The sequence below is a fragment of the Dasypus novemcinctus genome, chromosome X (genome assembly GCF_030445035.2).
Source record: "Dasypus novemcinctus isolate mDasNov1 chromosome X, mDasNov1.1.hap2, whole genome shotgun sequence".
In the NCBI taxonomy this organism is placed as follows: domain Eukaryota; kingdom Metazoa; phylum Chordata; class Mammalia; order Cingulata; family Dasypodidae; genus Dasypus; species Dasypus novemcinctus.
In genome coordinates, this window is record NC_080704.1 from 63,398,368 (window position 1) to 63,412,639 (window position 14,272).

The window sequence follows — 14,272 nt, forward strand, 5'->3', positions numbered from 1 at the left end:
CCACCTAGTCTACTTCAGAGTAAAGAGAAGAGAAGCCACCAAAAGCAAGCTCTTAACTCCTTGATGCCAAACCTACAGAGTTCATACCTTGCTCCTTCCTGTCAGCATCTAAACATGCTCAGGTCTCTTCCATCTAAAAGCAAATAATTACCATATATTCTCCCTTCCCAACCACCTCCCACTCTCTCTTCTTTCTACAGACAAATTTCTTGAAAAAGTTGCCTACACTTGCTGTCATTTTCCCACCTCCCACTTACCTCTCAACTTAAACCAATCTGTCTCCACTGCTTGCCTTAAACTGCTCCTCATCAACATTCTCCATGGCCTCTGTGTCACTAAATCCAATAGAATCTTTTCAGACTTTATTTTACTTAATTTCTTGGTAGCATATGGCACTGTTGACCACTCCCTCCTCTTTAAACCATTTCTGTGACACTGCACTCTCCTTGTTTTCCTTCTACTTCCTTGGTGCTTCCTTTTTACTTTCCAGGATTCTCTTTGTCCACCCTTAAATGTTGGTGTTCTTTAAGGCTTTGTCCCAAGCTCTGTTGTCTTCTTTCTTCACGTTAATTTCTTATCCCATTCGCTCCCATGGCTTTACTGATGATTCCCAAATTGATGTATGAAGCCCAGGTATTTCTCCTGACCCATGCATTCAACCGGCCACTGACCAACTTTTCCTGAATACCCCAGATAACTCAAACCTCAGTTTCTTTCCAGCTCAACTCATCCTCCCTGCAATCTTGGCCTTCTTTGTACCTTATCTTAGTGAATGACCCCAGTCAAAGCAGAAACCTGAGCTACACCCCTGACTCTTCTCTCTCCTCTACAGTCCCCACCCCCCCCACCCCACCCCCACCCCACCCCCACCAAGCAATCACCAATTCCTGTCATTTCTATCTCCTGACTATCTTCCAAATCTATTTAAGTCATCTCTTCTCTATTTCTGCTGCCACTACCCTTAGTATAGGCCAGCACCATTTCTAATTTGCTCTACTGTCACAGTTTCCCTGTTTCAGTCTTGTTTCCTGGAATCTATTCTTTAACTGTAGCCAGTGTGATCTTTTAAATATGTAAATCAAATCATATCACTCCTATGTTTAGAACTTTTCAATGAGTTCCCACTGGCTCAAAAGGAAACATACTTTCCTTAACAGGGTGTGCCTAACCCTTTGAGATCTGGCCCCTGCCAGCCTTTCCAGATGCCATGCTCAAGCCAAAACCAAAATCCTTAGATTGTTACTTAGTCTTTCTAGTCTCCAACTCTTTGCATATGCTGTTGCCTCTGCCCAAAACCCTCTCCACATCTCCCCAGCCTAACTTCATTTGTTCTTCAGATCTCAGCTCATTCAATAAGTGTTTTTTTGAGCACACACTATGGGCCAGGCAAGATGTGCAGCACTAGGTATGCAGTAGTGGATAAAGAGCCATGAACAAGACAATGGTTGGGAAGCAGATGTGGCTCAACTGATAGAGCATCTGTCTACCATATGGAGGGTCCAAGGTTCAATTCCCAGGGCCTCCTGACCTGTGTGGTAAGCTGGCCCATGCACAGTGCTGTAGCACGCAAGAACTGCCATGCCACACAGGGGTGCCCCATGTGCAAGGTGTGTGCTCTGCAAGGAGAGCTGCCCCACGTGAAAAAAGCACAGCCCACCCAGGAGTGGTGCCACACACACGGAGACCTGACGCAGCAAGATGATGCAACAAAAAAGAGATGCAGTTTCCCAGTGCCACCTGATAATGCAAGCAGATGCAGAAGAACACACAGCAAATAGACACAGAGAGCAGACAGTGGGGGGAAAGGGGAGAGAGATAAATAAATCTTAAAAAAAAAAAAAGACAATGGTGAACAAACTCTGCCTCAGAGTTAATGGTCTGGTGCTGGAGAGGATATGAAATAAACAAACATATAATTACAACATATGTGCACACATAATTACAAATTGTGATAAGGTTATAAAGGAACAGAACAGGGTGATAAGAAAGAGAATAACAGGGTGGGGGTAATTTAGCTTGAGTGGTCAGGCAAGGGGGACTGGCATTTAAGCTGAGACCTGAAAGAGTGGGAGTTAGCAGATGATGAGTGGAGGCAAAAGTGTGGAAGGCCCTGGGGAGAAAGAGAAATGGTATATTCAGAAACTACAAAAAAGTCTGGTATAGCTGGAGCATGGTAAGCCAAGGGCAAGGAGGGTGAGATATGATGTTGAAGAGGTAGTAGGAACCAGATTGTATGGGGCTTTAGAGACCATGGTAAGGAGGATGGGTTATGTTCTGTAAGCAATGGAAAAAATTTAAGCAGTACTTCTAAATGTGGGTCCTATTGGAGAAAGTATTGAAATCAATTTGAGAAAAAAATATCAAAAGTGTATCATAGGATTACATAGGAATGGTATGTTTCATGAAGTGTTTGTTTCACACATAAATTCTATGTGAACTGGATCATGATGAAAATAGTATCTCTTCTGAAATCACTGCACTGATTTTTTTAATTAGAGAAGTTGTATGTTTACAGAAAAATCATGCAGAAAATACAGAGTTCCCATGTATCCTTCCTTATTAACATTTTGCATTAGTGTGGTACCTGTGCTACAAATGATGAATGAATTAAAATTGAACTATTAACTATAGTCCATTTACCCTAGGCTCGTTGTTTGTGTTGTATCATCCAATGCTTTTGTTTTTATTAAAATCTTTATTCTGATAATATATATGCAACATAAAATTTCCCCTTTTAATCACATTCACAATGTTGTGTTACCATCACCATCACCTATTACCTAAACTTTGCACTGAAAGGTTTTAAGCTGGGGATTGACATGATCTAGTTAACATTTTTAAAAGATTACTATGGCTGCTATGGATTGGATTGGAGATGGACAAAATTAGGAGCTTACTGCAGTCAGAGGTGATGGCAAGTTGACTAAGGTGATGGCAGTGGGGATGGAAAGAGGTAGAAAATTTGAGAGAGCTTTAGAATGGAGACATCTTGGTGTGAGGGCTTGGGGCACGGCAAGGTGGAATCAAGGATGAAGTCCATGGATCTGGTAATGGTGGGGCCAGGCCATTCATTGAGAAGAGGAACTGGTTTTCAGGGAAAGGTGAAGATTTTAGTTTTGGACATGGAAGACTGGACATGCCCTTGAGATACCCGAGTGGAGAAGTCAAGTTGTTAGTGGTATGTACAACCTAGGGAAGAAGTCTGGGTTTCAGATATAAATGAGAGCTGTCAGTATCGAGATAGCATTAAAAAGTCAAGAGAATAGAAGAAGAGCAAAGAGTGAGAAAAGAAGAGGACTCATGATTGAGTTCTGAGGAACTCCAACTTTAGAGGTCAAGTGAAGGAGCAGGTGTTGGAAAAAGACTGAGAAAGAGATAAGGGACATAAGTAGGTGTGTTAGGGATGTTTCAAGATGGCTGAGAAGTTGAGTAAGATGACTGAAAAGGGCCCACCGGATATGGTAACATGGATGTTGTTGGTGACTTGCATAGGAACTTGACAGTTTAGGGATAGTGGTAGGGGTAAATGCCAGAATGGATGAGATGTGAATGATCCTGCCATTGGTAGGAGTGTAAATTGATACTACCACTCTGGAAAACAGTTGAGCATGTTCTAGTAAAGTTGAATGATGCACTTACTCTGACCCAGCGTATACCCACAGAGCAGTGACTCTCACAGTGTGCTCTGGGGATCCTGGGGGTGTGAGGGGGGGAGGATTCAAAACCATAATACTAATAAGATGTTATTTGCCTTTTTAAATTCTTATTCTCTCTAGAATGTAGAGTTTTCCAAAGGCTACATGACATGTGATATCATAACACAATTGAATGCAGAAACAGATATGAAAATCCAGCTGTCTTCTATTAAGCCATACATTAAAGAGATTTGAAAAATGAACAATGCCACTCTTCTCACTAAATTCTTTTTGCTTTGGAAAATATAGTTATTTTTCATAAAAATATGTTATCTGTGTGATCATACAATGGGTTATTTTTAATTTATTTAAAATCTCTGTTTTAATTTTGAGTACAGTAACTATCAATTGAAATAACCTACATAAATCAAAGTTCCTTGAGCCTATAATGATTTTGAAGAATGTAAAGGGGTCCTAAGATGAAAAAGATTGAGAACTGCTCCTCTAGAGAAATTCTTGCACATGCATACTGGGAAACATGTACAAGAATGTTCACAAGAATGTTGTGGTTGGGAAACGGACTTGGCCCAGTGGTTAGGGAGTCCGCCTACCACATGGGAGGTCCGCGGTTCAAACCCTGGGCCTCCTTGACCCGTGTGGAGCTGGCCCATGCTCAGTGCTGCGGTTCAAATCCCAGGCCTCCTTGACCCATGTGGAGCTGGTCCATGCGCAGTGTTGATGCGTTCAAGGAGTGCCTGCCACGCAGGGGTATCCCCGCGCAGGAGAGCCCCACGCACAAGAAGTGCGCCCCGTAAGGAGAACTGCCCAGCGCGAAAGAAAGTGCAGCCTGCCTAAGAATGGCACCACCCACACGGAGAGCTGACACAACAAGATGACTCAACAAAAAGAGACACAGATTCCCTTGCAGCTGACAACAACAGAAGCAGACAAAGAAACAAGACGCAGCAAATAGACACAGAGAACAGGCAACCAGGGTGGGGGTGGGAAGGGGAGAGAAACAAATAAATAAATCTTTAAAAAAAAAAGAATGTTGTGGTTAAAGGGGGAAATTTTAGTTTGTATACATGGTACTAAAATAAAAACTTAAAAATAAACAAACAAACAAAAAAGCAAAAACAACAACAGAAAACAGTGAACCCTAATGTGAACTATGGATTATAGTTAATAGAACAATTAAAATAATATAATTTAATCATTTGTAACAAAAGATTAGTGTTAATAATAGGGGCTTTAAGGGGACTCAGTATTTTTCTGTAAACCTATAACTTCTCTAATGAAAAAATAATAATGTCCACAAAAGCCTATTTGTAACAGCAAGAAACTGGAAACAAGAAAATGGAATGTATACAATGAGACATATTTATACAATGGAATACTATAAGGAAAAAAATGAATGAACTGTAGTTACATTACATGTAGTAACATGGATGAAACTAAGGAAACCTAATGCTGATTCAAAAAAAAGTTAGAGAAGAATGTTTATATAAAGTTGAAACACGAAAAATTAAACAATATGTTGTTAATGGATGTGGTTACATGTCTTAAAGCTATACAGAAAAGCAAGGAAATGAAAAATGAAATATTCAGGAGAATAGTTACCTCTCAGGGAGAAGATGTGATTGGGGAGGGTTAAATAGCAGGTTTCGTCAACAGTAAATGATCTGGTTTTGAAGCTGGGTGATAGGTACACAAGTATTTGTTTTATTATTATTCAAATGTATAGGTATGTTATTTATATTCTAGGGACATATCTCCTTCCATTATTCCTTTTCTGTGTCTTCAACCTCTCCCTCTCTAGTAAATCATTCCTAGCAGCAAACATTCATAGTCCAGTATCTACCATGTTTAAAAGAAATGTTCTTTGATCCCCCTCCTACCATCACCCTATCTCTTGGCTCTGTTCCCTCTCACAGCCAAGTTGTGAGGGAACTATGAAACATCTCAGGGGAACTGTGAAAACATCTTAGTTCCACTTCAAGGAGGCAGGGGTGAAGAGAGAGGTATTCTGTTCCCTCTGACATCAGTAAGAGTCCTGTACCAATTTACACTCTCACTAGCTCTCCATCCAGTTATTCTCGTTTTTCTTTAATTAATTTTATTATGATATCCATCACAGTTCCCCCAACGCTCCCCTCATTGTAACAGGAAGGAACTCGAAAAGAACGAATATGGATACCAGTTCGTTTAGAGATTCAGTGGTGGGAAGTTGAAGGGCTGTCAAACAATTCTCCATGTTTGATGGCTTCTATTTTGTTATTGAAGGATGAGGTAAGGCCGTTTTATATAGAGAGAATAGAAATATTTAATCTTTCTCAATAACATAGTTGATAGAAATTTGTTTCTTACTACTAATTCAAAAAAAGTTTCAGCTTCACATTAACATCTTGTACATTTTTAGGATGATTGTCAAATTTAGTTTTTTTCATATATAAGCTGTAAGATTTTAGGGGATTTTGACTTTCCTGCGTAGTGACAAATCTTAATTACTCTTTGAATTTTCACTGTTCATTAATTAGCCAGGGCCGTAGAAGTGCCTGTGCAAATGAAGGGCCCTGAAGCTTAAGCTTCGTTGACTTTGTGAATCTGCCTATAGCCTCTTTGAATTACTTCTTTCTCCAGGAATCATTCTCTGATTTTCCCTCACATGGGAAACAGGAAGCAGGCACTCAACCACTGAGCTACATCTACTCCCCAATGAAAGCTGGGTTTTTTTGTTTTTCAAAAAAAATTATTTATTTATTTTTTTAGGAGGTACTGGGGATCGAACCTGGGACCTCATACATGGAAAGCAGGCACCCAACCACTTAAGCTACATCTGCTCCCCTATTCTTGCCACTCTTATAGGATTTTCCCCAGTCTCTCAGAGCTAGCTATGTCTGCCTATAATAGATGGAGGGAGCTCCAGAGGGCAACAAGTCAGGACACACTTTGGAGTTTCAGCAGTCCATCATTCTGTCAATAAGCTTTCATTGAAGCAGTATGGCATGGTGGTCAGAATGCAGGCCTTGGAGTCAGGCAAACTGGAATTTGTATTTTGGGTTTCTTCACTTCAGTGCACAGAATGGAGTTCATCCTAATCCTTGATACAAGATTACTTTCACTATTGGTCCAGGCTAGGACTTCACTCCTGGCTGCTTTATGTGACCTTGGACAAATTACTCATGACTCTGAGTCTGTTTCCCCATTTGTAAACAGGGAATAATAATAATACTTACTACGATGGACCTATGAAGTTTCAATAATATAATCCATGCAAATTCATGCACAATCTCTGGCACCTAGTGTTTAATAAATAGTAGTCCTCCATGTGACCAGTCACTATATTATGAGTGTAGGACACAGTAGGGAATAACAAAGGCCCTGGTCCTGCCTTCCTAAGCTCATAATAGTTCAGTGGGTACCATAAGGCCAGTGCAAGGTTGATATGCAAAAGCCTTAATAGTTGTTGGATGAAAATGACTTCATCCTTTTGTCTGTACTTCTCTTTTTTTTTTTTTTTTAATTTTAATTTTTATTTTTTTATTTTTATTTTTATTGACTTTGTAATAATATTACATTAAAAATATATATGTGAGGTCCCATTCAACCCCACCCCCCCACCCCCCCTCTCCCCCCCCAACAACACTTGTTCCCATCATCATGACACATCCATTGGATTTGGTAAGTACTTCTCTTTCTTATTTCTGTCTTTTCTCCCCAGTTCACTATCACTGTCACTGTCTCTCTTACATTCCCCATCTCTATTTTTTTCTCTTGTCTTTCTGTTTACATTTCTCTGGCTGTCTCTCATTTCCTGTTTCTCTTATTTTCTCTCTTAATCTTTCCTCCTATTGCTTCTCTAGCTCTATCTTAGCTATGTTGTGGGGAGGGGTCACCCCATCTCCATCCTATCCCCATTTAACTCATTGTCCTCACCTTGGTCTGTCTCTGTCTTCCTGTATATGACATTCCTCTACCTCATGTTTCTGAATTTGGTTTCCAGAATTTGTCTTTTCAGTTTCTCTTTCAATTTCTTTCTGGCTCCCTTGCCTCTTTTCTGTCTATTTCTCTGTCACAATCATTATATCCCTATTTATCTTATCTCTGGCCATCTCCCAGTCCTCATCATTCTGTTTGTTTTGCTGTATTCCTCTGTTTCCCATCTTACTCTATTATAGTATTTTTCTGTTCCCATCTATTTCTGTCTTCATCTTTTTTTCTCTAACATTTATATTCTTTGTCTCTCCCTGTTTCTGTCTCTCTCATACATACACACCCATGTTGGTCTCTTTGCCCCTTTCTCTCTGATTTTCTCTCCATATCTTTCTAATATTCCTTTTCTATCTCTATTTCTCTGTCACCATCTCTCTGTTTGGGTTGCTCTCTACATGTACCTGTCTCTTGTCTCCATCTCTCTGACCTTAGGTATGTTTAATATGTTTGCTATCTTGTCCCCAGCTCCCTGTCCCTCTGTCATTAACAGAGTAGTCTATATGGTTTCTAGTGTTAGACTGTTTGGATTCCAATCTTAGCTGTGATACAGAGTTGCTGTGTGTGACAGTTTGAATTTTGTGAATCCCAGAAAAAGATTATGTTCTTCAACGAATATGTTCCTGTGGGTGTGGGGCCCTTTGATTGCATTAAATTCAGTTAAGGGACCTTTGATTAGACCATTTGATTGGGCTTTTTTTTTAAGATTTTATTTATTTCTCCCCACCCCCTTGTTGTTTTGTATTTGCTGTGTCTGTTTGTTGTATGCAGGTCTTCTTCTTAAGAGGCATGGGAGGGGGGCACCTAATTGCTTGAGCCACCTCTGCTCCCTGCTTTGTTGTGTCTCTCATTATTTTTTCTTTGTGTCTCTTGTTGCATCAACTCAAAGTACCTGCCAGTCACGTCAGCTCGCTGTCTTGCTTGTGTTCTTTAGGAGGCACCAGGAACCGAACCCAGGACCTCCCATGTGGTAGGTGGGAAGTCAATCACTTGAGTCACATCCACTTCCCTCTTGATTAGGATTTGACTGGAATACATCAATGAGGTTTGGCCCAGATTGGGTCTCTGCCTTCTTGCGGGGAACACATGGAAGAGACACAGAGAAACGGAGCTCTGCCATTTTGACCCTGCCATGTGAGAGAGGGAGGACACCATTATTGCCTACAGCTGCAGAAAGACAGAGATGCCCTGAGAGCTCAAGGAGAGAAGGCCCAAGGAGAGATGACTGATTGCCTACAGCTGAGCTTGAAGAGAATGTAGCGAGACTGGCAGATCTGCTATCTTGCCTCGCCATGTGGCAGGACTCCAGGATCTGCTAGCAGCCAACCTTTGGTGAGAAAGCATTTTTTTTTTTTAAGTTTTATTTATTTATTTCTCTCCCCTCCCTGCCCCCCACCCCTGTTGTCTGTTCTCTGTGTCTATTTGCTGCGTCTTCTTTGTCCACTTCTGTTGTTGTCAGCAGCACGGGAATCTGTGTCTCTTTTTGTTGCGTCATCTTGTTGTGTCAGCTCTCTGTGTGTGTGCAGCGCCATTCTTGGGCAGGCTGCACTTTCTTTCGCGCTGGGCGGCTCTCCTTACGGTGCGCACTCCTTGCGCGTGGGGCTCCCCTACGCAGGGGACACCCTTGCATGGCACTGCACTCCTTGCACGCAGCAGCACTGCACATGGGCCAGCTCCACACGGGTCAAGGAGACCCGGGGTTTGAACCATGGTAGATGGACGCCCTAACCACTGGGCCAAGTCTGCCGCTGAGAAAGCATCTTTGATGATGCATTGACATGAACATTTTTGCAGCCTTGGAACTGTAAGCTCTTACCCCAAATAAATTCCCTGTATAAAAGCCAACTCATTTCTGGCAAAATTCCACTAGCAGCCCTGTGGTAAACTATGACACTGTGCTTCAGTATTTTCATCTGTAAATTAGGGCTGATAACTGTACTTGCTTAGTAGTATTATTGTGAGGATTAAATGAGTGAATCCATGTACAGCCATTAGAACAATACCTTGGACATAACAAATGCTCAAAAAATGTTAGCTTCTATACCATCATTTTCCTCCTCACTGACACCAACATCTCTGTTTCTCTTTGTCTATCTAATCCCAGCCCCTCCCTCCCTCCCTAAGTACCTGGCTGTTATTATCTGTGTCTTTCTCTGCCCTTTTTTTTATGTAGCTGCTTTTCTGTCCCCATCTCTTCCTCTGTACCCATCTCTCTATCTTCCTCTCTACATTCTTGCCTCATCTCTGTTGGTCCCTCTTACTCTACCCCACTCACTCCATCTTTCTCTCTGTCTCCATCCTTTCTTTTTATTTTTTTAAAGATTTATTTATTTATTTCCTCCCTGCTCCCTCCATTGTCTGCTTTCTGTGTCCATTCACTGTGTGTTCTTCTGCTTCTGCTTGTATTCTCATTAGGTGTCTCTGGGAACTAATCCTGGGACCTTCTAGAGTGGGAGAGAGACAATCATTCTCTTGCGCCACCTCATCTCCCCTGGTCTGCTGCATCCCTTATTGTCTTTCCTCTGTCTCTCTTCTCTTGCATCATCCTGCTGTGCCAGCTTTCCATGTGGGTCAGCACTCCTGCGTGTGGCAGCACTCTGCGAAGACCAGTGCTCCATATTGGCCAGCTCACCACACAGGCCAGCTTGCCTTCACCAGGAGGCCCTGGGTGTTGAACCCTGGACCTCCTATATTGTAGTCGAGAGCCCAATTGCTTGAGCCACATCTGCTTCCCTCCTTTGTTTTTTAATCTCCATTTCTGATGGTTGGTACTCATCCCTCAGGCCCTATTTCTTGGTCTCTGTCACTTTGTCTTTATCTCTCTGTCCTCATATCTATCTTTGTTTATCTGCTTCCTTTAAAACATCTTATTCTGTTTCTTTGTCCCCACCTTCCTGGCCTTTCTGGACAATTTAGATTGGAATTGGTTGGGGAGTTAATATGGAGCTATAAAAGGGTTGAGGAGGAAGAAGTAGGCCTGGTGAGAGAAGAGTGGCAGGGTGTGGAATTTCATAGCTCTGCCAAATCCTCCTGAAATAAGTGGACTTTGAGGTCAAAGTTAGCACAAACCCCCTGGACTCAGTCTCTTGAAGAAAGACAAAGAATGCCTGCAGTTATTGGGAGGACCAGGAAGGGTATTTTTCTGAGTGAAATTCCATCCGGAAGCTGGAATCCAGAGCATTTCCTGTTGTAATGTTTCTTCCAGACTTGCAGAGTCTGAACTTGCCACGTAGCATGTGCACTCTGTGCATATAATTCTACAGTGAAACAAAGATGCATACAGAATCCCCCACCCTTGGAGACCCAGACACATGCAGAACCATAAATATAGAGAGAGAATCATGGACCCTCATAGATGCATATACTTACAGAGACATGGAAAAGTACACAGAATAAATCATCCACTGGCAGAGATGTATACATGCACAGGGACATTGAGAAAATCTACTGAATTACCCCCTCACAGCTCAGGAACCCATGTGAACATTTACAGGGAAATACCTACACAGAGGATTATTGAGCTGGTTTTCATTTGAAAAAAAATTTTCTTTTCAAGTCATCAGGTCAGTTTATCATCATCATCATCATCAAATCATCAGGCCAGTTTCCCCTGGGCTCTGTGTCCGGGGACAACCGACCCAGCCTCGCTGCCTGTTCATTTGAAAAATTGTTCTCATTCAATCTTATATTTTCATATAAGCAGAAGCACACCACAGTATCATGTATACACACATACATACCTGTAGAAGTGTGCACGGTTACATACAGTCTCAAATATCCAAACCCACAGAGAATTACATGTAGCCATTGGCTTTGCTGGCAGTGCAAAGTTAGCTCAATTCCCTCTGGCCCCCAAATGACAGGCATACTGCTCCTCCAGTGCCTCCTCTCTGTGAAGGCAAGCATGCAAGCCAGAAAAACAAGCATTAGGAACTAAACAAGAATAATCTGAAAATCCAGATAAATTTTCCCCTAGAATAATGTAAAATGACAAAATTGGTATAGAAGAAATAGGACTAATAAGTATTAATGAAATTGAAAGGATAGTCAAGGACCTCCCTTACCCCCATAATCCAGGCCCAGATGGGTTTACAGGTGCATTTGGCCAGACTTTCAAGGCATAGTTAATTCTTTTCCTATATATATTATTCCAGAAAATATAAAAGGAGATAAAGTTGCCTAGCTTATTTCATTAGGCTAGTACAATCTTGAAATAGTGATTCTAAACCAGATAAAGACAATACAAGAAAAGAAAATTATAGGCTCATTTCACTTATTAATATATAATGCACAAATCTTTAAATACAATATTAGCTAATTGAAGCAAACAGTGTATTTTAAAAAATATATCTGGAGTTTATTCCAAGAATGCAATGTGAGAAAATCTATCAATGTAATTCATCACATTAGTAGCCTGAAGGACAGTAATCAATGATTATTTCAATTAATGTAGAAAAAACATGTTACATGCCTACTTATAATGAAAACTCTTGGCAAACTAGGAGGAGAAGGCAAATCTTCAACTTGGTAAATGTTACATACCTGTATTTGTCAGCCAAAGGGGTGCTGATGCAAAATACCAGAAATCTGTTGGCTTTTATAAAGGGTATTTATTTGGGGTAGAAGCTTACAGTTACTAGGCCATAAGCATAAGTTATTTCCCTCTCCAAGTCTATTGCCAGGTGTGGTGCAAGATGGCTGCCAACATCTGCCAAGAGTTCAGTCTTCATGGATTCCTCTCTTTCCAGGGCTGCGTTTCTCTCTCGGCTCAGTTGCCATGCTCACTTCACAAGGCCAGCTGTAGGCTATCAGGCAAATGAGTCTGACTCTCTCCCTCGGGCTTCTGCCACGTGTAAGGAGCCATTTCTATTCCTCTGTGTTCTTCTCCTGTGTGTTCACTTCTGGGCTCCAAGCTCAAAACTCCAGCATCAAAAACTCCAACTCAGTCCTTTGCCATTTCTTTTATCTGTGAGTCCCACTCCCACCAAGGGGCAGGAGACTCAATGCCCTACTGACATGGCACAATCAAAGTCCTAACCATAATTTAATCATGTCCAGGTACAGACCAGTTTACAAACATTATCCAATATCTGTTTTTGAAAGTCATAACTCTATCAAACTACTACAATACCCAAAACTTACAGCATATTTTATGCTAAATGGAGAAACTTAAGATGCACTCCCTTTAAGATTTTTTATAAAAATCAACAGCATTTCTTTACATTAGCAATAAACAACTAGAAAAAAGTAATAAAAAAAAAGACACCATAAAATTAATCCCCATACCAAAATATGAGCTTTCCTAAATGTCAGGAATGAAAACAATAATCACAATTTTTAAAAAAAGACTACATGGTGAAGGGCTTTTACAAATAAATATACAGATAAAAAGAAAACAATAATTAAAATATGACAATACTAACACCAAACATACTTTTATGGTTTTAACTCAGCTATAAAAATAAAAATATTTTCATGTTGGATCACGAAGCAAAACCCAAATGCTGTATTCAAAAGAGTCAACTAAAACAAATTGATTCAGAAATTAAGAATACAAGAAAGAATGGATAGAGTTCATGGTAACATATACTATGGAGAATATAACTAACGTGGCTGGTTTATAAATGGGATTGTGGCTGAAAGGGGTAGTCTAGGGATGTAAATGTCAATTGAAAGAAAGCTAGAGAATAATATCAGGGACTGAATAACATAGTGAACCCAGAGGTGGATGAGGACTGTGGTTAATGGTACAAATACAAGAATCTTCTTCTATGAAATAGAACAAATGTACATCACTATTATAAGGTGGTAAGTATATGGAGATGCATGGGAAAAATACAATTAATGTAACTTATGGACTATAGTTAACAGGAATAATGTAATAGTCTTGCATCAATGCCAAAGAAGGTACTATATCAATGCTAAAGGTCAATAATAAGGGTGTAGCAGTTTGATATAGTTATGAATTCCAAAAATAGATATTGATTATGTTTGTAATCTGGTCTGTACCTGGGTGTGATTAAGTTATCATTAAGGCTTTGAATAGGCTATGTCATTAGGGCGTTGAGTCCCCACGGGGACTTACAGATAAAAGACATGGCAAAGGACAGAGTTGAGGATTTTTTGTTTTATTTATTTATTCATTTATTCATTTATTTATTTATTTATTTATTTATTTATTTATTTCTCTCCCCACCCCAGTTGTCTGCTCTCTGTGTCCATTCGCCGTGTGTTCTTCTGTGACCGCTTCTATCCTTAGAACAGCACCTGGAATCTATGTTTCTTTTTGTTGCGTTGTCTTGCTGTGTCAGCTCTCTGTGTGTGCAATGCCATTCCTGGACAGGCTGCACTTTCTTTTGCACTGGGCGGCTCTCCTTATGGGGCGCACTTCCTTGCGCGTGGGGCTCCCCTATGCAGAGGACACCCCTGCATGGCACGGCACTCCTTGTGCGCATCAGCACTTGCGCACGGGCCAGCTCCACACGGGGTCAAGGAGGCCCGGGGTTTGGACTGCTGACCCTCCCATGTAGTAGGTGGACGCCCTATCCATTGGGCCAGTCCGCTTCCCGAGATGAGGGTTTTTTGATGTTGGAGTTTTGATGTAGGAGTTTGATGTTAAAGCCTTAAGCTGGAGTCCCAGGAAGTAA